The sequence below is a fragment of the Tachyglossus aculeatus genome, chromosome 2 (assembly GCF_015852505.1).
Source record: "Tachyglossus aculeatus isolate mTacAcu1 chromosome 2, mTacAcu1.pri, whole genome shotgun sequence".
Classification (NCBI taxonomy): Eukaryota; Metazoa; Chordata; class Mammalia; order Monotremata; family Tachyglossidae; genus Tachyglossus; species Tachyglossus aculeatus.
Window position 1 is genome coordinate 132,651,490 of NC_052067.1, and position 23,604 is coordinate 132,675,093.

General features: G+C 45.2%; 1 protein-coding gene across 1 annotated transcript in view; it reads right to left on the reverse strand.

Annotated features, from left to right (window-relative positions):
• Positions 1-15,281, reverse strand: part of CHAMP1 (chromosome alignment maintaining phosphoprotein 1) — a 38,636-nt gene extending 23,355 nt beyond the window's left edge. The window contains 1 exon segment of the mRNA XM_038741386.1: positions 15,234-15,281. The gene's annotated coding sequence lies outside the window, so the exon portion shown is untranslated.
• Positions 15,282-23,604: the final 8,323 nt, after the last annotated feature.

The window sequence follows — 23,604 nt, forward strand, 5'->3', positions numbered from 1 at the left end:
CTGCCGCTGGTCTGCTGGGTGACCTTGGGGGAGTCACTTAACGTCTCTGTAAAATGGGAGTTAAGGCCGGGAGCCCCATGCGGGACGGGGGCTGTGTCCAGTCTGCAACCTTCTTCTAGACTGTGAGCCCACTCTTCTAGACTGTTGGGTAGGGGCCGTCTCTATATGTTGCCAACTTGTACTTCCCAAGCGCTTAGTACAGTGCTCTGCACACAGGAAGCGCTCAATAAATACGATTGAGTGAATGAATGAACCTTGTATCTAGCCCTGGCGTTCAGTAAAGCTCCTAACGCGCACAGTGCTTGGCAAATAGAGAAGCAGCAATTAGAGAAGCAGCGTGGCTCCGTGGAAAGAGCCCGGGCTTTGGAGTCAGAGGTCATGGGTTCAAATCCCGGCTCCGCCAACTGTCAGCTGTGTGACCTTGGGCAAGTCACTTCACTTCTCTGGGCCTCAGTTCCCTCATCTGTAAAGTGGGGCTGAAGACCGTGAGCCCCCTGTGGGACAACCTGATTGCCTTGTAGAGAGAAAAAGTGTGGCTCAGTGGAAAGAGCATGGGCTTTAGAGCCAGAGGTCATGGGTTCAAATCCCGGCTCCGCCAATTGTCAGCTGTGTGACTTTGTGACTTCTCTGTGCCTCAGTTGCCTCATCTGTAAAATGGGGATTAAGACTGTGAGCCCCACGTGGGACAACCTGATCACCTTGTATCCCCCCAGCACTTAGAACAGTGCTTTGCACATCAATCAATCATATTTATTGAGCGCTTACTGTGTGCACAGCACTGTACTAAGCGCTTGGGAAGTACAAGTTGGCAACGTATAGAGACGGTCCCTACCCAACATTGGGCTCACAGTCTAGAAGGGGTTAAGCACATAGTAAGTACTTAACAAATACCATCATTATTATTATTATTGTAACCTCCCCATCACTTAGAACAGTGCTCTGCACATAGTAAGTGCTTAATAAATGCCATCATCATTATTATTATTATTATTATTATTATTAATGAATTATGGAAAAGGCATGAGCAGGAAGTTGGTGGCACAAGTCCCTAGCATTCTTTTGGCCCGTGTCTCCAAAGGACAAACTGGGGAGAATGATGGGCAGAGAGGGTAGGGATTCCCAACAATAACTCTGGTATTTGTTAAGCGCTTCCTGGGTGCCGGACACTGTACTAAACACTGGGGTGAATACGAGCAAACCAGGTTGGACAAAGTCCCTGCCCCATGGAGTCTCGATCCCCATTTTACATATGAGGTAATTGAGGCCCAGAGAATCAATCAATCAATCGCATTTATTGAGCGCTTACTATGTGCAGAGCACTGAACTAAGCGCTTGGGAAGTACAAGTCGGCAACATATAGAGACAGTCCCTACCCAACAGTGGGCTCACAGTCTAAAAGGGGGAGATAGAGAACAAAACCAAACATAATGACAAAATAAAATAAATAGAATAGGTATGTACAAGTAAAATAAATAAATAAATCGAGTAATAAATATGTACAAACATATATACAGGTGCTGTGGGGAAGGGAAGGAGGTAAGATGGGGGGGATGGAGAGGGGGACGAGGGGGAGAGGAAGGAAGGGGCTCAGTCTGGGAAGGCCTCCTGGAGCAGAAGCGAAGTGACTCGCCCAAGAGCAGAGCAGAAAAGTGGCGGGGCTAGGATTAGAACCCACGACCTTCTGATTCCCAGGCCTGTGCCATGAAGCAGCGTGGCTCACTGGAACGAGCCCGGGCTCTGGAGTCCGAGGTCATGGGTTCAAATCCCGGCTCCGCCAATTGCCAGCTGGGTGACTTTGGGCCAGGCGCTTCACTTCTCTGGGCCTCGGTTCCCTCATCTGTAAAATGGGGATTAAGACTGTGAGCCCCCCGAGGGACAACCTGATCACTTTGTAACCTCCCCAGCGCTTAGAACAGTGCTTTGCACATAGTAAGCGCTTAATAAATGCCATCATTATTATTATTATGTTGCTTCCCTAATGCCCGAACACACCCCTTAAGTCTTAAACACAACACAACACCCCTTAAGTCATAAATACAATTGAATGAATGAATGAATGAATTGTTAAGCGCTTACTATGTGCCAAGGTTGTGACCTGAAACAGGCAAATCCTCCAAAGCTAAGGAACACCTGGAAAACTCTGGGGTTTTTTTAACCTACTTCATTTCACGATACATCATTTCTTCCCATCAGGTTTCTTAGCTCCTTCTACTTCCTGTCTTAATAATAATAATGGTATTTGTTAAGCGCTTACTATGCGCAAAGCACTGCTCTAAGCGCTTGGGGGGATACAAGGTGATCAGGTTGTCCCACGTGGGGCTCACAGTCTTAATCCCCATTTTACAGATGAGGTAACTGAGGCACAGAGCAGTTAAGTGGCCTGCCCAAGATCACACAGCTGACAAGTGGAGGGGCTAGGATTCGAACCCATGACCTCTGGCTCCCAAGCCCATACTCTTTCCACTGAGCCATGCTGCTTTCTTGTACCCGCACTCTGGGAAGCGCTTAGTCCGGTGCTCTGCACACAGTAAGCGCTTAATAAATACAACAATGAATGTGGCATACGACACTTCCCAAAATAAATGACGCAGCGAAGCAGCGTGTCTCAGTGGAAAGAGCCCGGGCTTGGGAGTCGGAGGTCGTGGGTTCGAATCCCGGCTCTGCCACTTGTCAGCTGTGTGACTTGGGGCAGGTCACTTCACTTCTCTGGGCCTCAGTTCCCTCATCTGGAAAATGGGGATTACGATTGTGAGCCCCACGTGGGACAACCCGATCACCTTGCATTCCCCCCCCCCAGCGCTTAGAACAGTGCTTTGCACAAAGTAAGCGCTTAACAAATACCATCATTATTATTATTAAATGAGGCACCTCTAACAAATACCATCATTATTATTATTAGACTGTGAGCCCACTGTTGGGTAGGGACCGTCTCTATATGTTGCCAACTTGGACTTCCCAAGCCCTTAGTACAGTTCTCTGCACACAGTAAGCGCTCAATAAATACGATTGAACGAATGAGTTAAATGAGGCACCTTTAACAAATACCATCATTATTATTATTAGACTGTGAGCCCACTGTTGGGTAGGAACCGTCTCTATACGTTGCCAACTTGGACTTCCCAAGCCCTTAGTACAGTGCTCTGCACACAGTAAGCGCTCAATAAATACGATTGAACGAATGAATTAAATGAGAAAACTTTAACAAATACCATCATTATTATTATTAAATGAGTCACCTTTAACAAATACCATCATTATTATTATTAGACTGTGAGCCCACTGTTGGGTAGGGACCGTCTCTATATGTTGCCAACTTGGACTTCCCAAGCCCTTAGTACAGTGCTCTGCACACAGTAAGCGCTCAATAAATACGATTGAACGAATGAATTAAATGAGGCAACTTTAACAAACACCATCATTATTATTATTAAATGAGGCACCTTTAACAAACATCATCATTATTATTATTAGACTGTGAGCCCACTGTTGGGTAGGGACCGTCTCTATATGTTGCCAACTTGGACTTCCCAAGCCCTTAGTACAGTGCTCTGCACACAGTAAGCGTTCAATAAATACGACTGAACGAATGAATTAAATGAGGCAACTTTAGCAAATACCATCATTATTATTATTAAATGAGGCATCTTTAACAAATACCATCATTATCATCATCATCATCAATCGTATTTATTGAGCACTTACTATGTGCAGAGCACTGTACTAAGCGCTTGGGAAGTACAAATTGGCAACATATAGAGACGGTCCCTACCCAACAGTGGGCTCACAGTCTAAAAGGGGGAGACAGAGAACAAAACCAAACATACTAACAAAATAAATAGAATAGATATGTACAATATTACATTATTATTAAATGAGGCATCTTCAGTGCAAAACGTATTTCTGCATTTTGTTTTACCCGCTGGCAACGGACTCAGAGTCTAGACGGCTTCATCCCATACCGACTAAACCGACATGTAAAGGAGACCCTAAGGGCTGAATAAATGCCATTATCACTGTTATTATTATTATTATTATTATTATCATGGAAAGGAAGAGATTCTCCCCCAGCCAGGAGCCAAGAAGGGGGATGCTCCTGGCTTTTGGTCCTTTGGGTCACCGAGAACAACTAAAGACGTCCCGGCTTTCACTCTTCGCTCTACACGTGGCGTGGATCACACTTGGGGCTCTCATAATAATAACAATGAGAGCATTTATTAAGCGCTTACTATGTGCAAAGCAGTGTTCTCTTTTCCAAGGGACTGAACGGTTAACGCCTACACAGACTGCGGCTTCTCCAACCGGCAAAATCCAAGCCCCCTTTGTTGGTCCCTTTGGGCATCCGGATCCCCAAGCCACTGCCCACCCGGGTCCCTTAAAAGCCCCCGGAGCCCCCTGCATTGGCAACCGCTTCAATATCTACCAATTCTGCTGTACTGTAATAATTACGGTACTTGTTGCCAACTTGGACTTCCCAAGCGCTTAGTACAGTGCTCTGCACACAGTCAGCGCTCAATAAATACAACTGAATGAATGAATGAATGAATTGTAACGTGCTTACTATTCGGCAGCACTGTTCTAAGCACTGGGGTAAATACAAGTTAATCAGTTTAGACATGGTCCCTTTCATTCATTCATTCACTCAATCGTATTTATTGAATACTGTTGGGTAGGGACCGTCTCTATATGTTGCCAACTTGTATCATCATCATCATCAATCGTATTTGTTGAGCACTTACTGTGTGCAGAGCACTGTACTAAGCGCTTGGGAAGTCTAAGTTGGCAACATATAGAGACGGTCCCTACCCAACAGTGGGCTCACAGTCTAAAAGGGGGAGACAGAGAACAAAACCAAACATACTAACAAAATAAAATAAAGAGAATAGATCTGTACAAGTAAAATACATAAATAGAGTAATAAATATGCACAAACATATATACATATATACAGGTGCTGTGGGGAAGGGAAGGAGGTAAGATGGGGGGATGCAGAGGGGGACGAGGGGGAGAGGAAGGAAGGGGCTCAGTCTGGGAAGGCTTGTACTTCCCAAGCGCTTAGTACAGTGCTCTGCACACAGTCAGCGCTCAATAAATACAATTGAATGAATGAATGAATGGTTAAGTGCTTACTATGTGCCAAGCACTGTTCTAAGCGCCAGGGTAAATATAAGTTAATCAGTTTGGACATGGTCCCTTTCATTCATTCATTCATTCAATCGTATTTATTGAATACTGTTGGGTAGGGACCGTTTCAATATGTTGCCAACTTGGACTTTCCAAGCGCTTAGTACAGTGCTCTGCACACAGTCAGTGCTCAATAAATACAACTGAATGAATGAATGAATGGTTAAGCGCTTACTATGTGCCAAGCACTGTTCTAAGCGCCAGGGTAAATATAAGTTAATCAGTTCGGACATGGTCCTTTTCATTCATTCATGCAATCGTATTTATTGAATGCTGTTGGGTAGGGACAGTCTCTATATGTTGCCAACTTGGACTTCCCAAGTGCTTAGTACAGTGCTCGGCACAAAGTCAGCGCTCAATAAATACAACTGAATGAATGAATGAATGAATGGTTAAGCGCTTACTATGTGCCAAGCACTGTTCTAAGCACCGGGGTAAATATAAGTTAATCAGTTTGGACATGGTCCCTTTCATTCATTCATTCATTCAATCGTATTTATTGAATACTGTTGGGTAGGGACCATTTCTATATGTTGCCAACTTGGACTTTCCAAGCGCTTAGTACAGTGCTCTGCACAGTCAGCGCTCAATAAATACAATTGAATGAATGAATGAATGGATTGTTAAGCGCTTACTATGTGCCAAGCACTGTTCTAAGCACCGGGGTAAATACAAGTTAATCAGTTTGGACATGGTCCCTTTCATTCATTCATTTAATCGTATTTATTCAATACTGTTGGGTAGGGACCATCTCTATATGTTGCCAACTTGGACTTCCCAAGTGCTTAGTACAGTGCTCTGCACACAGTCAGCGCTCAATAAATACGACTGAATGAATGAATGAATGAATTGTTAAGCGCTTACTATGTGCCAAGCACTGTTCTAAGCACCGGGGTAAATACAAGTTAATCAGTTTGGACATGGTCCCTTTCATTCATTCATTTAATCGTATTTATTGAATACTGTTGGGTAGGGACCGTCTCTATATGTTGCCAACTTGGACTTCCCAAGCGCTTAGTACAGTGCTCTGCACACAGTCAACGCTCAAAAAATACAATTGAATGAATGAATGAATGGATTGTTAAGCGCTTACTATGTGCCAAGCACCGTTCTAAGCGAAGGGGTAAATACAAGTTAATCAGTTTGGACTTGGTCCCTTTCATTCATTCATTCATTCAATCGTATTTATTGAATACTGTTGGGTAGGGACCATTTCTATATGTTGCCAACTTGGACTTCCCAAGCGCTTAGTACAGTGCTCGGGACACAGTCAGCGCTCAGTAAGTACAATTGAATGAATGAATGAATGAATTGTTAAGCGCTTACTATGTGCCAAGCACTGTTCTAAAGCACCGGGGTAAATACAAGTTAATCAGTTTGGACACGGTCCCTTTCATTCATTCATTCAATCGTATTTCATTCATTCATTCAATCGCATTTATTGAGCGCTTACTGTGTGCAGAGCACTGTACTAAGCGCTTGGGAAGTACAAGCTGGCAACATATAGAGACGGCCCCTACCCAACAGTGGGCTCACAGTCTAGAAATTATTGAGCGCTTACTGTGTGCAGAGCACTGTACTAAGCGCTTGGGATGTACAGGTTGGCAACATATAGAGACGGTCCCTACCCAACAGCGGGCCTTTCCCACACGGGGCTCACCGTCTTAACCCCCATTTCCAAGACGAGGGAACTGAGGCCCAGAGAGGTGAAATTACTTCCCTAAGGTCACACAGCAGACCAGTGGCGGGGCCGGGATTAGAACCCAGGTCCTTCTGAATCCCCGGCCTGTGCTATCCACTGGAGCATGCTGCTTCTTCACCGAGTGCTTCATCCAGGGCTCTGTACATAGTGAGCGTTCAATAGATACCCCTGATTGATTTCCTGGGAACGGGGCGATGAAGACGGGGGTGGGGGGGAATAGGAGTTTTAGACTGTGAGCCCACTGTTGGGTAGGGACTGTCTCTATATGTTGCCATCTTGTACTTCCCAAGCGCTTAGTACAGTGCTCTGCACACAGTAAGCGCTCAATAAATACGATTGATGATGAATAGGAGGGCTGGGAAGTTGGGGGACGGCTGAGGCCGGGCACGGGCGGGTGGGCACAAGCCCGGGAATGGGGGGAAAAAGGAGACAGAAGGGGCAAGGAGCAATTGGGATGAGGACTAATAATAATATTCATTTCTTCAATCGTATTTATTGAGTGCTTACTGTGTGCATAGCACTGTATTTTGTTAAGCACTTACTATGCACCAGGCACCATTCCAAGCACTAGGGTAGACAATAATAATAATAATGAGGGTATTTGTTAAGCGCTTACTATGTGCAAAACACTGTTCTAAGCGCCGGGGAGGCTACAAGGTGATCAGGTTGTCCCACGGGGGGCTCACAGTCTTAATCCCCATTTTCCAGATGAGGGAACTGAGGCCCAGAGAAGCGAAGTGACTCACCCAAAGTCGCACAGCTGACAGTTGGCGGAGCCGGGATTTGAACCCATGACCCCTGACTCCAAAGCCCGGGCTCCTTCCACTGAGCCACGCTGGTACTCAGGTTGGACTCGGTCCCTGCCCTACGTGGGGCTCGCAGTCTCAATCCCCATTTTCCAGATGAGGTAACTGAGGCACACAGAAGAGAAGTGACTTCCCCAAGGTCACAAAGCAGACAAGTGGCAGAGCCGGGATCAGAACTCACATCCTCTGATTCCCAAGCCCACACTCTTCATTCATTCATTCATTCAATCATATTTATTGAGCGCTTACCGTGTGTAGAGCACTGTACTAAGCGCTTGGGAAGTACAAGTTGGCTTTTGCCACTGGGCCATGCAGCTTCTCAATAATAACTGCGGTATTCTCTCCTGGGATCGATAATCAATAATAAGGTAATCAGTAGCCAAGAAATACGCCAAAGATTAATCACCATCATCATCAATCGTATTTATTGAACGCTTACTGTGTGCAGAGCACTGTACTAAGCGCTTGGGAAGTACAAGTTGGCAACATATAGAGACGGTCCCTACCCAACAGTGGGCTCACATTAATGTTAGGAAGACTTGCTATGAAGAGCCTGGAAAGAGCCCAGGCTCTGGAGTCAGAGGTCATGGGTTCAAATCCTGGCTCCGCCAACTGTCAGCTGTGCGACTTTGGGCAAGTCACTTGGCTTCTCTGGGCCTCAGTGACCTCATCTGGAAAATGGGGATTAAGACTGTGAGCCCCCCGTGGGACAACCTGATCATCTTTTAACCTCCCCAGCGCTTAGAACAGTGCTTTGCACATAGTAAGTGCTTAACAAAGACCATCATTATTCCCCCTCCTTCCTCTCCCCATCCCCCCGCCTTACCTCCTTCCCCTCCCCACAGCATCTGTATATATATTTGTACGTATTTATTACTCTATTTATTTTATTTGCACATATTTATTCTATTTATTTTATTTTGTTAATATGTTCTGTTTTGTTCTCTGTCTCCCTCTTCTAGACTGTGAGCCCGCTGTTGGGTAGGCACCGTCTCTGTATGTTGCCAACTTGTACTTCCCAAGCGCTTAGTCCAGTGCTCTGCACACAGTAAGCGCTCAATAAATACGACAATGAATGAAAAGGCATGACGTGCTGATGTAACAATTGCCACAAAAATACGAATGGTCAACTCTCTGGTGTTTCCAGTGACAACGTATGGATCCGACAGCTGGACGGTGAAAAAACAGGAGAGAAAGAACATCGATTCATTCGAAATCTTTTAGACTGTGAGCCCACTGTTGGGTAGGGACTGTCTCTATATGTTGCCAATTTGTACTTCCCAAGCGCTTAGTACAGTGCTCTGCACATAGTAAGCGCTCAATAAATACGATTGATGATGAAATGTGGTGTTGGAGGAGGCTTTGGCGAATATCGCGCACTGCCCGGAAACCAAACAAATGGGTTTTGGAGCAAATTAAGCCACAGTGGTCTTTGGAAGGCCAAATGATTCGACTTTGAGATGAGCATATTTTGGACACATCATCAGGAGGGCTAATTCTCTGGAGACGACACTAACGCTTGGAAAAGTCCGGGGAAAAGGGGGAAGAGGCAGAATGGCGGCTAGATGGATAGAGACCGTAAAGATGAGAACGGAAAAACCGTCAGAAAGGCTGCGGATTACGGCAGAGGACACGACGTTCTGGAGAAAATATATCCATGGAGCCGCTGTGAATCGTTCTGATGGAAAAACGTACATGGACTCGAATTGGCAGCGACTTTACAGCACTTAATAATACTAATAATTTGTCAAGTGCTTACTATGCGACTCCACAACACTTAATAATAATAATAATAATAATAATAATAATAATAATCTGTCAAGTGCTTACTACATGCGAGGCACTGTACTAAGCGCTGGGGTGGATATAAGCAAATCAGGGTGACCATAGTCCCTGTCCTTTGTGGGGCTCCCGGCCTCCAACCCCTTTTCCGGGTGAGGGAGCTGAGGCCGGGAGAAGGGAAGTGACTTCATTCAATCGCACTTACTGAGCACTTACTGCGTGCGGAGCACTGTACTAAGCGCTTGGAAAGTACAGGTCGGCAACAGATAGAGACGGTCCCTACCCAACAGCGGGCTCACAGTCTAGAAGGGGGGAGACAGACCACAAAACAAGTAGACGGGTGTCAATAAAATCAGAATAAATAGAATTATAGCTATAGACACATCCATCCCCCCCATCTTACCTCCTTCCCTTCCCCACAGCACCTGTATATATGTATATGTTTGTACATATTATTCTATTTATTTATTTATTTTACTTGTACATATCTATTCTATTTTATTTTGTAGTATGTTTGGTTTTGTCTCCCCCTTTTAGACTGTGAGCCCGCTGTTGGGTAGGGACTGTCTCTATATGTTGCCAACTTGTACTTCCCAAGCGCTTAGTACAGTGCTCTGCACACAGTAAGCGCTCAATCAATACGATTGATTGATTGACTTGCCCAAAGTCAGGGGCTTGGGGGCCAGAGCACGGGCTTGGGAATCAGAGGTCATGGGTTCTAGTCCTGGCTTCGCAACTTGTCAGCTGCGTGGCTTTGGGCAAGTCACTTCACTTCTCTGTGCTTCAGTTGCCTCATCTGTAAAATGGGAATTAAGACTGTGAGCCCCACCTGGGACAACCTGATTATCTTGTATTCATTCATTCATTCATTCATTCAAACGTAGTTATTGGGCGCTTACTGTGTGCAGAGCAATGTACTAAGCGCTTAGAAAGTACAATTCAGCAACAGATAGAGACAGTCCCTACCCAACAACGGGCTCCCGGCGCTTAGAACAGTGCTTGGCACATAGTAAGTGCCTAACATGGGAAGCAGCGTGGCTCATTGGAAAGAGCACGGGCTTTGGAGTCAGAGGTCATGGGTTCAAATCCCGACTCCGCCAACTGTCAGCTGTGTGACTTTGGGCAGGTCACTTCACTTCTCTGGGCCTCAGTTACCTCATCTGTAAAATGGGGATGAAGACTGTGAGCCCCCCGTGGGACAACCTGATCACCTTATAATCTCCCCAGCGCTTTGAACAGTGCTTTGCACATAGTAAGCGCTTAATAAATGCTATTAAAAAAAAACCCATATGCCATCGTTATTATTAAGAGCTCACCTCCTCAGGAGGCCTTCCCTGACTGAGCCCTCCTTTTTCTCCGCTCCTCCTCGCCTCCCAATCGCCCCCACTCCCTCTGCTCTACCCCCCTCCCCACCCCACAAACCTTGTGTATATATGTACGTATTTATTATTTTATGTGCTTAATTAGTGATGTGTACATAGCTATAATTCTGTTTACTGTGATGGTACTGAGCCCTGTCGACTTGTTTTGTTTTGTTGTCTGTCTCCGCCTTCTAGACTGTGAGCCCGTTGTTGGGTAGGGACCGTCTCTACCTGTTGCCGACTTGTACTTCCCAAGCGCTTAGTACAGTGCTCTGCACACAGTAAGTGTTCAGTAAATACACTTGAATGAATGGATACGATTTAATGAATGAATAGATGATTAAATGAATACGATTGAATGAATGAGATCGAATGAATGAATAAATACGATTGAATGAAAATGACTGAATGAATGAATAAATGCGATTGAATGAATGAATAGATGATTAAATGAATACGACTGAATGAATGAGATTGACTGAATGAATGAATGCGACTGAACGAATGAAAGAATAAATACGATTGAATGAATGCGACTGAACGAATGAATGAATAAGTACGATTGACTGAATAAATGAATGCGACTGAACTAATGAATAAGTACGATTGACTGAATGAATGAATGCGACTGAACGAATGAATAAATACGATTGACTGAATGAATGAATGCGACTGAACGAATGAATGAATAAATATGATTGAATGAAAACGACTGAATGAATGAATGAGTGAATGAACACGATTGAATGAATAAATACGACTGAATGATGAATGAATATGAATGAATACGACTGAACGAATAAATGAATATGATTGAATGAATACGATTGACCGAATGAATAAATACGACTGAATGAATGAATGAGATTGAATGAATACGACTGAATGAATCAATAAACCAATACGACTGAATGAATGAATGAGTAAATATGACTGAATGAAAACGAATGAATACGGTTGAATTGATGAATGAATAAATCAATACGACAATGAATAAATCAATACAATTGAATGAGTGGATAAATATGATTGAATGATTATGACTGAAGGAATGAATATGATTGAATGGATGAATGAATAGGTACGACTGATTGAATGAAGAAATCAATACGACTGAATGAGTGAATAAATATGATGGAATGATTACGACTGAAGGAATGAATACGACTGAATGGATGAATGAATAGATACGACTGATCGAATGAAGAAATCAATGCGATTGAATGAGTGAATATGATGGAATGATTAGGACTGAAGGAATGAATACGACTGATGGAATGAAGAAATCAATGTGATTGAATGAGTAAATAAATATGATGGAATGATTACGACTGAAGGAATGAATGCGACTGATCGAATGAAGAAATCAGTACGACTGAACGAGTAAATAAATATGATGAAATGATTACGACTGAAGGAATGAATACGACTGATCGAATGAAGAAATCAATACGACTGAACGAGTAAATAAATATGATGGAATGATTACGACTGAAGGAATGAATACAACTGATCGAATGAAGAAATCAATACGACTGAATGAGTAAAAAAATATGATGAAATGATTACAACTGAAGGAATGAATACAACTGATCGAATGAAGAAATCAATACGACTGAACGAGTAAATAAATACGATGGAATGATTACGACTGAAGGAATGAATACAACTGATCGAATGACGAAATCAATACGATTGAATGAGTAAAAAAATATGATGAAATGATTACAACTGAAGGAATGAATACAACTGATCGAATGAAGAAATCAATACGATTGAATGAGTAAAAAAATATGATGAAATGATTACAACTGAAGGAATGAATACGACTGATCGAATGAAGAAATCAATACGACTGAATGAGTAAATAAATATGACGGAATGATTACGACTGAAGGAATGAATACGACTGATCAAATGAAGAAATCAATACGACTGAATGAGTAAATAAATAGGATGGAATGATTACGACTGGAGGAATGAATACGACTGATCGAATGAAGAAATCAATACGACTGAATGAGTAAATAAATATGACGGAATGATTACGACTGAAGGAATGAATACGACTGAATGAGTAAATAAATCAATACGATTGAATGAGTGAATATGATTGAATGATTACGACTGAAGGAATGAATACGACTGAATGGATACGACTGATTGAATGAATGAACAAATACGACTGAATGATTACGACTGCAGAAATGAATACGACTGAATGGATGAATGGATACGATTGATTGAATGAATGAATATGACTGAATGATTACGACTGGATGAATGGATACGACCGATTGAATGAACAAATATGACTGAATGATTACGAATGAGGGAATGAATACGACTGAATGAATGAATGGATACGATTGATTGAATGAATATGATTGAATGATTATGACTGAAGGAATGAATACGACCGATTGAATGAACAAATATGACTGAATGATTACGACTGAGGGAATGAATACGACTGAGTGAATGAATGGATACGACTGATTGAATGAATGAATATTACTGAATGATTACGACTGAAAGAATGAATACGACCGATTGAATGAACAAATATGATTGAATGATTACGACTGAGGGAATGAATACGACTGAGTGAATGAATGGATACGATTGATTGAATGAATATGATTGAATGATTACGACTGAAGGAATGAATACGACTGAATGGATGAATGAATGGATACGACTGACTGACTGAATGAATAAATATGATTGAATGATTACGATTGAAGGAACGAATATGACTGAATGGATGAATGAATAGATACGATTGATTGAATGAATGAATATGATTGAATGATTACGACTGAAGGAATGAATACGACCGATTGAATGAACAAATATGACTGAATGATTACGACTGAGGGAATGAATACGACTGAGTGAATGAATGGATACGATTGATTGAATGAATGAATATGACTGAATGATTACGACTGAAGAAATGAACACGACCGATTGAATGAACAAATATGATTGAATGATTACGATTGAGGGAATGAATACGACTCAATGGATGAATGGATACGATTGATTGAATGAATGAATATGATTGAATGATTACGACTGAAGGAATGAATACGACCGATAGAATGAACAAATATGATTGAATGATTACGTTAAGGGAATGAATACGACTGAGTGAATGAATGGATACGATTGATTGAATGAATATGATTGAATGATTACGACTGAAGAAATGAATACGACCGATTGAATGCACAAATATGATTGAATGATTGCAATTGAGGGAATGAATACGACTGAGTGAATGAATGGATACGACTGATTGAATGAATATGATTGAATGATTACGACTGAAGGAATGAATACGACTGAATGGATGAATGAATGGATACGACTGACTGACTGAACGAATAAATATGATTGAATGATTACGATTGAAGGAACGAATATGACTGAATGGATGAATGAATAGATACGATTGATTGAATGAATGAATATGATTGAATGATTACGACTGAAGGAATGAATACGACCGATTGAATGAACAAATATGACTGAATGATTACGATTGAGGGAATGAATACGACTGAGTGAATGAATGGATACGATTGATTGAATGAATGAATATGATTGAATGATTACGTCTGAAGGAATGAATACGACCGATTGAATGAACAAATATGATTGAATGATTACGTTAAGGGAATGAATACGACTGAGTGAATGAATGGATACGACTGATTGAATGAATATGACTGAATGATTACGACTGAAGGAATGAATACGACTGAATGGATGAATGAATGGATACGACTGACTGACTGAACGAATAAATATGATTGAATGATTACGATTGAAGGAACGAATATGACTGAATGGATGAATGAATAGATACGATTGATTGAATGAATATGATTGAATGATTACGATTGAAGGAACGAATACGACTGAATGGATGAATGAATAGATACGATTGATTGAACAAATATGATTGAATGATTACGACTGAGGGAATGAATACGACTGACTGAATGGATGAATGAATAGATACGATTGATTGAATGAATATGATTGAATGATTACGATTGAAGGAATGAATACGACTGAATGGATACGACTGATTGAATGAATGAATAAATATGATTGAATGATTACGGCTGAAGAAATGAATACGACTGAATGGATGAACGAATAGATACGACTGATTGAATGAATGAATAAATATGATTGAGTGATTACGACTGAAGGAATGAATACGACTGAATGGATGAATGAATACGATTGAAAAGATGAGTGAATGAATACGACTGAATGAATGAATGAATACAATTGAATGAATGAATGGGACGAGGGGTCTCCGGTCCTCCCAGGTTGCCCCCCTCCCCGGCCCCCAGGGCCCCGGGCCCCGGCCCTCCTTACCGGCCGTGAGGAGCGGGGTGAAGCCCGGCGGGCGGCCGGGAGGAGGAGGGCAGGAGGGCGGGCGGGCGGGCCCCGGCCGGCGGCCCTCAGCCACTGCCAGCGGCCCTAATGGCGGCGCCCGACGCCAACCCTCAGGGACCGACGCACGCACGCACGTACGTACGTCATCACGCACGGCCGCGCCGGGCGGGGCGCCAGCGAATCGGAGTCGAGCGGCCGCGCTTCCCGCTTTGGCCAATCGGCGCCGGGCGGAGGGCGGCGGGGGGGTTGGGACGCATGCGCGCGCTGGGGTGGGGAAGGGGGGGGGATTGGGACGCATGCGCGCGTGATCGGAGGGGAGGTGAGCTGGGACGCATGCGCGGGGAGGGGTTGGGACTCGTGCGGGCGCGGTCAGAGGGGGCGGTGCGTTGGGACGCATGCGCGCGCGCTGAGGGGAGGTGGGTTGGGACGCGTGCGCGGGGGGGGGTGGGACGCGTGCGCGCGCGCGCTGAGGGGAGGTGGGTGGGGCGCATGCGCGCGGTCAGAGGGGCGGTGCGTTGGGACGCATGCGCGGGGGGGGGGATGGGTTGGAACGCATGCGCGCGGTCAGAGGGGCGGTGTGTTGGGACTTTAGTCTTTTACACGGTGAGCCCACTGTTGGGTAGGGACTCTATATGTTGCCAATTTGTACTTCCCAAGCGCTTAGTACAGTGCTCTGCACATAGTAAGCGCTCAATACGATTGATTTGTCACCTGTATATATGTATATATGTTTGTACATATTTATTACTCTTTATTTATTTATTTTATTTGTACATATCTATTCTATTTATTTTATTTTGTTAGTATGTTTGGTTTGTTCTCTGTCTCCCCCTTTTAGACTGTGAGCCCACTGTTGGGTAGGGACTGTCTCTAGATGTTGCCAACTTGGACTTCCCAAGCGCTTAGTACAGTGCTCTGCATATAGTAAGCGCTCACTAAATACGATTGATGATGATGATGATGATTTGATGACGCATGCGCGCGGTCAGAGGGGCGGTGCGTTGGGACGCATGCTCGGGGGGGTTGGGACTCCCGCGGGCGCGCTGAGGGGAGGTGGGTTGGGACGCATGCGCGCGCGGTCAGAGAGGATGGTGTGTTGGGACGCATGCGCAGGGGAAGTTGGGACGCATGCGCAGGGGAAGTTGAGACGCATGCGCGCGCGGTCAGAGGGGGAGGTGCGTTGGGACGCATGCGCGTTGGTGGTTTAAAGCGGGAATTAGCGCCATTGAGGTGGGGGTGCAGTGACTCCTCTGGGGAAAGAGGAATAATAATAATAATAATAATAATAAAAATAATAATCGTGGTGTTTTTGTTGAGCGCTTACTATGTTCCAGGCACTATACTAAGCGCTGGGGTAGATACAAGCTAATAATAAATAAAAAAAAAATGATGGCATTTGTTAAGCACTGTTGTCCACTAGCGGACTTGACATGACTGACTCCATTTTGTGCATGCGGACAGTAATCCTCCATTTGAGCAGGCCTAGAGAACAAGTCTGCGACAGATGCCTTCAAGGCCATCAAGGAACACCCATCCGAAGATGACGAGAATTTTTACCTCCCTATTAACGAGAATTTACCTCCCTATTAACGAGAATTTACAGACCTATCTATGCAAGGCCATAGGGCAAATAACAACATCTTGCACAAGGCCGTAGGAACGGAGAACCAAGAGAATTCGTAACACCCTGCCGGTCCCAATTCCTGAAATTCCCAAATGCCCCACTCCCATGTTGCTGTAACTCAATAAAAGACACAGTGATATTGGGATCGGGGCTGCTGGTCACTCGTCCCTCTCCCGGGAGGTGAACGGGCAGGTAGCCACTTTCCTTCTTTACTGCTCTATCTGAACTCATGTCTCCGAGTCCTATTTTGCACCCTACTTGTCGATAACAATGGCATTTGTTCATCATCATCAATTGTATTGAGCGCTTACTGTGTGCAGAGCACTGTGCTAAGCGCTTGGGAAGTACAAGTTGGCAACATATAGAGACGGGCCCTACCCAACAGTGGGCTCACAGTCTAAAAGGGGGAGACGGAGAACAAAACCAAACATACTAACAAAATAAAATAAATAGAATGGATAGGTACAAGTAAAATAAATAGAGTAACAAATATGTACAAGCATATATACAGGTTTGTTAAGCGCTTACTATGTGCCAAGCACTGTTCTAAGCGCTGGGAGGGATACAAGGCGATCAGGTTGTCCAACGTGGGGCTCACAGTCTTCATCCCCATTTTTACAGATGAGGTAACTGAGGCTCAGAGAAGTGACTTGCCCAGGGCCACACAGCAGACTTGTGGTGGAGCCGGGATTCGAACCCATGACCTCCGACTCCCAAGCCCGGGCTCTTTCCACTGAGCCACGCTGTAGGTCCAGTCCCCGTCCCCAGTGCTTATTTTTTTTTACTCTATGTATTTATTTGTTTAATTTATTTGTACATATCTATTCTATTTATTTTATTTTGTTAGCATGTTTGGTTTTGTTCTCTGTCTCCCCCTTTTAGACTGTGAGCCCACTGTTGGGTAGGGACTGTCTCTATATGTTGCCAATTTGTACTTCCCAAGCACTTAGTACAGTGCTCTGCACACAGTAAGCGCTCAATAAATACGATTGATGATGATGATGATGATGATGTCCCACTTGAGGCTCACACCCTCAATCCCCATTTTCTGTCCCACTTGAGGCTCACACCCTCAATCCCCATTTTCCAGTGCTGTCCACTAGCGGACTTGACACGACTGACTCCATTTTGTGTACGCCGACAGTAACCCCCCATTTTGCGCAGGCCGAGAGAACAACTCCTTTTTTTGTATTTTATGCAAGGCTCGGCAACAGAATGTCTTCAAGGCCAGTGACAAGTAACAAGTATCTACGCAAGGCCATAGGGCAGTGAGAAGCAGCGTGGCTCAGTGGAAAGAGCCCGGGCTTTGGAGTCAGAGGTCATGGGTTCAAACCCCGGCTCCACCAGTTGTCAGCTGTGTGACTTTGGGCAAGTCACTTCACTTCTCTGGGCCTCAGTGACCTCATCTGTAAAATGGGGATGAAGACTGGGAGCCCCCCGAGGGACAACCTGATCACCTTGTAACCTCCCCAGTGCTTAGAACAGTGCATTGCACATAGTAAGTGCTTAATAAATGCCATTATTATAGAGAAGCAGTGTGGCTCAGTGGAAAGAGCCCGGGCTTTGGAGTCAGAGGTCATGGGTTCGAATTCCGTCTCCGCTAATTGTCAGCTGTGTGACTTTGGGCAAGTCACTTCACTTCTCTGGGCCTCAGTTACCTCATCTGTAAAATGGAGATTAAGACTGTGAGCCCCCCGTGGGACAACCTGATCACCTTGTAACCACCCCAGCGCTTAGAACAGTGCTTTGCACATGGTAAGCACTTAATAAATGCCATTATTATTATTATTATTATTATTATAACAACAACCTGCACAAGGCAGTGAGAACAGAGAATGATGAGAATTTATAACATCCTGTCGGGCCTAATGGGATTCCCAAAATTCCCAAATGCTCCGCTCCCATGTTGCTGTAACTCAATAAAAGAAACAGTGAGAATGGGAGCGGGGCTGCTTGTCACTCGTCCCTTTCCCGGGCGTTGAACGGGCAGGTAGCCACTTTTCCATCTTTCCTGCTCTATCTGAATTCCTGTCTCCGAGTCATTTTTCCCATCTGCGTCACCACCTTGGGTACACCAACCCCGCGGCCGATTTACACCGATTAACCTATTTTGCACCCTACCTGTCGATGACACCAGATGAGGCAACTGAGGCACAGAGAAGTAAAGTGACTTCATAATAATAATAATAATAATAATGGCATTTTTAAGCACTTGCTATGTGCCAAGCACTGTTCTAAGCGCCGGGGGACTAGAAGGTAATCAGGTTGTCCCTGGGGGGGCTCGCAGTCTTAATCCCCATTTTACATTCATTCATTCGTTCAATTGTATTTTTTTAATGGTATTTATTAAGCGCTTACTATGTGCAAAGCACTGTTCTAAGCGCTGCGCTTACTGTGTGCAGAGCACCGTGCTAAGCGCTTAGTACATTTACATTACATTACTACATTTACAGATGAGGTAACTGAGGCCCAGTGAAGTGACTTGCCCGAAGTCACACAGCTGACAAGTGGCAGAGTCATCATTCAATTGGATTTATTGAGCGCTTTCTGTGTGCAGAGCACTGTACTAAGCGCTTTGGAAGTCCAAGTCGGCAACATATAGAGACGGTCCCTACCCAACAGCGGACTCACTGTCTAGAAGGGGGAGACAGACAACAAAACAAAACATATTAACAAAATAAAATGAATAAATATGTACCAGTAAAATACATAAATAGAGTAATGAAGATGTACAAACATATATACATATATACAGGTTGGGCCCAGTCCCTGTCCCACATGAGGCTCACACTCTCAATCCTCATTTGACAGATGAGGTAACTGAGGCACAGAGAAGTAAAGTGACAATAATAATAATGACGATGGCATTTTTAGGCACTTACTAATGTGCGAAGCACTGTTCTAAGCACTGGGGAGGTTACAAGGTAATCAGGTTGTCCCATGGGGGGCTCGCAGTCTTCATCCCCATTTTACATTCATTCACTCAATCGTATTTATTGAGCGCTTACTTTGTGCAGAGCACTGTACTAAGCACTTAGTACGTTTATATTTACATTACATTAGTACATTTACAGATGAGGTAACTAAGGCGCAGAGAAGTGAAGTAATGTGCCCAAAGTCACCCAGCTGACAAGTGGCAGAGCCGGGATTAGAACCCATGACCTTCCAACTCCCAGGCCCGAGCTCTATCCACTCCGCCTCACTGCTTCTTCTAGACTAATAATAATAATGATGGCATTTATTAAGCGCTTACTATGTGCAAAGCACTGTTCTAAGCACTGGGGAGGTTACAAAGTGATCGGGTTGTCCCACGGGGGACTAACAGTCTTAATCCCCATTTTACAGATGAGGGAACTGATGCTCAGAGAAGTGAAGTCACTTGCCCAAAGTCACCCAGCTGACAATTGCCGGAGCCGGGATTAGAACCCATGACCGCTGACTCCAAAGCCCCTGCTCTTTCCACTGAGCCACGCTGCTTCTCATTATTATTAGATTAGATGATAATAATAATAATAATAGTAATGTTGGTATTTCTGAAGCGCTTACTATGTGCCAAGTACCATTTCTAAGCATTGGGGGGGATTGAAGGTGATGAGGTTGTCCCACGTGGGGCTCACAGTCTTCATCCCCATTTTACAGAGGAGGGAACTGAGGCCCAGAGAAGTGAAGTGCCCAAGGTCACGCAAGCTGACAAGGGGCGGAGGCGGGATTGGAACCCACGACCTCTGACTCCCAAGCCCGGGCTCTCTCCGCTAAGCCACGCCGCTTCTCTAGATACAAGGTGATCAGGTTGTCCCACGGGGGGCTCACTGTCTTAATCCCCATTTTCCAGATGAGGGAACTGAGGCCCGGAGAAGTGAAGCGACTTGTCCAAAGTCACATGGCTGACAAATGGCCGAACCCACAACCTCTGACTCCCAAGCCTGTGCTCTTTCCACTAAGCCACAAACCCTTGGAACGTCACCCGTGGACAGCAGGTCAATCAACCAGTGAATTAATGCTATTTATTGAGCGCTTACTGTATGCAAAGCACCGTACCGAGCTCTTGGGAAACTACAGTAGAGTTGATTGACATGATCCCTGCCCACAGGGAGCTTACACTCTGTTTTCTTAAGACTGTGAGCCCACTGTTGGGTAGGGACCGTCTCTAGATGTTGCCTACTTGGACTTCCCAAGCGCTTAGTCCAGTGCTCTGCACACAGTAAGCGCTCAGTAAATACGATTGATTGATTGAATAGTAATAATAATGGCATTTATTAAGCGCTTACTATGTGCAAATCAATCAATCAATCAATCAATCAATCAATTGTATTTATTGAGCGCTTACTATGTGCAGAGCACTGTACTAAGCGCTTGGGAAGTACAAATTGGCGTCACATAGAGACAGTCCCTACCCAACAGTGGGCTCACAGTCTAAAAGGGGGAGACAGAGAACAGAACCAAACATACCAACAAAATAAAATAAGTAGGATAGAAATGTACAAGTAAAATAAATAAATAAATAAATAAATAGAGTAATAAATATGTACAACCATATATACATATATACAGGTGCTGTGGGGAAGGGAAGGAGGTAAAACGGGGGGATGGAGAGGGGGACGAGGGGGAGAGGAAAGAAGGGGCTCAGTCTGGGAAGGCCTCCTGGAGGAGGTGAGCTCTCAGCAGGGCCTTGAAGGGAGGAAGAGAGCTAGCTTGGCGGATGGGCAGAGGGAGGGCATTCCAGGCCCGGGGGAGGACGTGGGCCGGGGGTCGATGGCGGGACAGGCGAGAGCGAGGTACGGTGAGGAGATTAGTGGTGGAGGAGCGGAGGGTGCGGGCTGGGCAGTAGAAGGAGAGAAGGGAGGTGAGGTAGGAGGGGGCGAGGGGATGGATGGACAGCCTTGAAGCCCAGGGTGAGGAGTTTCTGCCTGATGCGCAGATTGATCGGTAGCCATTGGAGGTTTTTGAGGAGGGGAGTGATATGCCCAGAGCGTTTCTGGACAAAGATAATCCGGGCAGCAGCATGAAGTATGGATTGAAGTGGAGAGAGACACGAGGATGGGAGATCAGAGAGAAGGCTGGTGCAGTAGTCCAGACGGGATAGGATGAGAGCTTGAATGAGCAGGGGAGCGGTTTGGATGGAGAGGAAAGGGCGGATCTTGGCAATGTTGCGGAGCTGAGACCGGCAGGTTTTGGTGACGGCTTGGATGTGAGGGGAGAATGAGAGAGCGGAGTCGAGGATGACACCAAGGTTGCGGGCTTGTGAGACGGGAAGGATGGTAGTGCCGTCAACAGAGATGGGAAAGTCAGGGAGAGGACAAGGTTTGGGAGGGAAGACAAGGAGCTCAGTCTTCGACATGTTGAGCTTTAGGTGGCGGGCGGACATCCAGATGGAGATGTCCTGAAGGCAGGAGGAGATGCGAGCCTGGAGGGAGGGGGAGAGAGCAGGGGCAGAGATGGAGATCTGGGTGTCATCAGCGTAGAGATGATAGTTGAAGCCGTGGGAGCGAATGAGGTCACCAAGGGAGTGCGTGTAGATTGAGAACAGAAGGGGACCAAGCACTGAACCTTGGGGAACCCCCACAGTAAGAGGATGGGAGGGGGAGGAGGAGCCTGCAAAAGAGACTGAGAAAGAACGACCGGAGAGATAAGAGGAGAACCAGGAGAGGACGGAGTCTGTGAAGCCAAGGTCAGATAGCGTGTTGAGGAGAAGGGGGTGGTCCACAGTGTCAAAGGCAGCTGAGAGGTCGAGGAAGATTAGGACAGAATATGAGCCGTTGGATTTGGCAAGCAGGAGGTCATTGGTGACCTTTGAGAGCACAGTTTCAGTGGAATGAAGGGGACGGAAGCCAGACTGGAGGGGGTCGAGGAGAGAGTTGTTGTTGAGGAATTCTAGGCAGCGTGTGTAGACAACTCGTTCAAGGAGTTTGGAAAGGAATGGTAGGAGGGATATGGGACGATAACTAGAAGGTGAGGTGGGGTCAAGAGAGGGTTTTTTTAGGATGGGAGAGACATGGGCATGTTTGAAGGCAGAGGGGAAGGAACCAGTGGAGAGTGAGCGGTTGAAGATGGAAGTTAAGGAGGGGAGAAGGGATGGAGCGAGAGATTTCATGAGATGAGAGGGAATGGGGTCAGAAGCACAGGTGGCCGGAGTAGCACTTGAGAGGAGGGAGGAGAGTTCCTCTGAGGATACCGCTGGGAAGGATGGGAGAGTAGCAGAGAGTGTTGAGAGCCGGGGGGTTGGAGAAAGCGGGGAAGAGACTTTGGGGAGGTCGGACCTGATGGATTGAATTTTGTTAATGAAGTAGGAGGCCAGATCGTTGGGAGTGAGGGAAGGAGGAGGGGGAGGAACCGGGGGCCTGAGAAGGGAGTTGAATGTACGGAAGAGCTGGCGGGGGTGATGGGCATGGGTGTCAATAAGGGAGGAGAAATAGTTTTGTCTGGCAGAAGAGAGGGCTGAGTTAAGGCAGGAAAGGATAAACTGTTCTAAGCGCTGGGGAGGTTACAAGGTGATCAGGTTGTCCCACGGGGGGCTCACAGTCTCCATCCCCGTTTTCCAGATGAGGTCACTGAGGCACAGAGAAGTGAAGTGGGGGAGCTGGGATTTGAACCCACGACCTCAGACTCCAAAGCCCGGGCTCTTTCCACCGAGCCACGTTGCTTCTCTACTTTATCATTGGATTTGTTTGGAATAATAGTATTCTTTTCGGGCACAACAATCCCCGCTTTTTTAGGGTATCGGTTCAG